The sequence below is a fragment of the Microtus ochrogaster genome, chromosome 8 (assembly GCF_000317375.1).
Source record: "Microtus ochrogaster isolate Prairie Vole_2 chromosome 8, MicOch1.0, whole genome shotgun sequence".
Classification (NCBI taxonomy): domain Eukaryota; kingdom Metazoa; phylum Chordata; class Mammalia; order Rodentia; family Cricetidae; genus Microtus; species Microtus ochrogaster.
Genome location: NC_022015.1, coordinates 35,065,960 through 35,068,427, shown reverse-complemented (window position 1 = coordinate 35,068,427; position 2,468 = coordinate 35,065,960). Strand labels below are relative to the sequence as shown.

General features: G+C 45.9%; 1 non-coding gene across 1 annotated transcript; it reads right to left on the bottom strand.

The window, feature by feature from the left end:
* Nucleotides 1–1,242: 1,242 nt before the first annotated feature.
* Nucleotides 1,243–1,348, bottom strand: LOC113456608. Its single transcript, XR_003377366.1, has one exon. It is a non-coding gene; the product is annotated as a U6 spliceosomal RNA (small nuclear RNA).
* Between the last annotated feature and the right edge of the window lie 1,120 nt (nt 1,349–2,468).

Genomic DNA, 2,468 nt, shown 5'->3' with positions numbered 1-2,468 from the left:
GCCTGCTGACCAGAGCTGAGCTCCTGGCCACACTCACCTGCAGAGGGCGAGGGTGGGCTGGAGGCTGCAAGCATTTGATGAAAGAGTGTACATGACACTGACATTCTACTATTGAGGAGACAGGAATACTGGGGTCCAGCTGCAGTATAGGGCGAGAAGGCAGTTGTGACTAAATGGGCACGTTCAGCAGCGGCTGTGAGTGCACATTTCCTTCCACTTTCTCACAGCTCAATAAAGTGCAGAAGAATCCCATAAGCAGTGAAAAGGTCATGCAGGGGAGGGTGGTGGTAGTGCAGGGGTATGTATCTACCACTCTCCAAAAAGACTCCTGAGAAGCAGCAAGGAAAGGCAGATAATTAAACTGTACAATGGCAAATGACCCACGCAGGCACTTCACAGCAGTGCCTCCCAGCATTTGGCAGGGTTAGTGGCATTTCTCAGGATGGAACCCAAGGACTTACATGTGCTGAGAAGGTCCTCTAACACCGAGGTACTCCTCAGGCCTCTTTTGCTTTTTTTATTGAGACAGGGTCTCATTAAGTTGCCCAAGCTGGCCTTAACTTGAGATTCGCCTACATCAGACTTCCATGTAGCTGGAATGAGAGCTTGAGCCACCAGGCCTGGCTGCACATCAAAATTGCAATAAGCATAACTCAAGGTGCTCATTTGAGAAACGGGAAGTTCAGTTTACCGCAAGAATAAGCAAGGAACTGGTCACCAGTGACTCCAAGTCCATCTTGCCAGGCATGGGAAGGCCATGATCTAGTCAGGAGTAGCCAGGCTCCCCAGGCCTGGGGAGGCTGTGCTGCTGTTGAGATGCACATGGGGCCAGTGCACTGACTCGTACACACACGTGAAGACAGTGTGGAGGTGTGGAAATGATCATTCATATCTTTAAAGTGTTTGCATGGATGTGCGTGTTACAATAACTAAAGTACATGCTACAAATACTGTTCTGAATATCTCAGCATAGGAAAAGAATGAATAAAAGCTTCTTTATTTCTTTTTTGTTTGTTTTTTGGAGGGGTTTTATTTGTTTGTTTATTTGCTTTTTGAGACAGGGTTTCTCTATGTAATAACCCTGGATGTTCTGGAACTCGATTTATAGACCAGACTGTCCTCACACTCGTAGAGATCCTCCTGCCTCTGCTTCCTGAGCGCTGGGGTTAAAGGCATGTACCACCATGCCCGGCTGTGCAAGTTTATTTCTTACATTCTTTTTTTGACAGCTAAAAATGTTTTAGAAATATGGAATGTTTTGTGAATTTGTGTATCATCTTTGACAGGGGTCATGCTAACCTTCTCTGTAGAGTTTCAGTTTTAGTATATGTGCTGCCAAAGAGAGCATATTAAATTCTTAAGATGCTAAAGAGTTCACTATTCCACCTGAATTTGTGGAGCTGCGCACACGAGTGAGCACATAGGACCAAGAGCAAGACACCCTCCAGGAGTGGGAAGCCTAGGGTCAACCCAGTTAACTATCAGGGAATTGCAATGCCCAGGGCTAGCATTAATTGCATTTGTGTGCATGTGTACATGCATGCATGTGTGTATACATAAACTTATGTATGTGGTATACATGTATGTGAGTGCATGAGCTCATGTGTGTATGGTGTATATATATATATATGGTATGAGTACACATATGTGCAAGAGCTTGTGTGTGGTATATATGTCTGGGAGTGCATGTGTGTGCTTTAGTGGTGTTTATGTGTATGTGAGTATATATATGAGCATGAGCTCTTTTGTGTATGTATGATGTGTGCATGTGTGTGAGTATATGTGTGTGCTGTATATGTGAGTGAGTACATGTGTGTGCATGAATTCATGTGTGTGTGCATGTTTCAACATTAGCCTCCTTGTCACTCCTAACATCGTGAAGAGCCAAGTGTGGTCCTATGTAAATGTCTACTGTAATTCACAGGAAACTATTAGGTTGTTCCCTTAGAGTCAGGCCCTTGTGGGTTCCCACAAGGCCAGGGTGAGGCCTCAGTTCCACATCCTCCTCAACTCTTTTTCCTGTTTCCTAACTGTCAGTCATTCTGAGTTTCTATTTTAATCTCCACGATTCTCAGTGTGTTGGGTATCTGCGGCAGTTGGCTGTGGAATACCCCTCGTGAGCTCAATTGTTTGAACTTGGTCCCCAGCGGTGGTGCTGTCTGGGAGGCGAGGGAATTTCTGGAAGGTGGGACTTAATTTGAAGCTGCTCAAGGGAGCTGTGGTATGACTTTTCCAGGGGAGTTACGAACAAATGTCTGTTTATCCCAAGTATGTCCCAGACAACAGACCAAAAGTCTGTCCATCTTAGTGAGCCAGCGGGACTGGGGTACAACTGACAGAAGTATGGGTGGGGTGCACTTACAGGAGCATGGATAGCTTACAGTCAGCTGCAGCACCGAAAAGCCCAGCCCAGCATCAGATAACTTGGTAAAGCAGCATCCCTGGAGATCCCTGCACAGCCTGCAGGC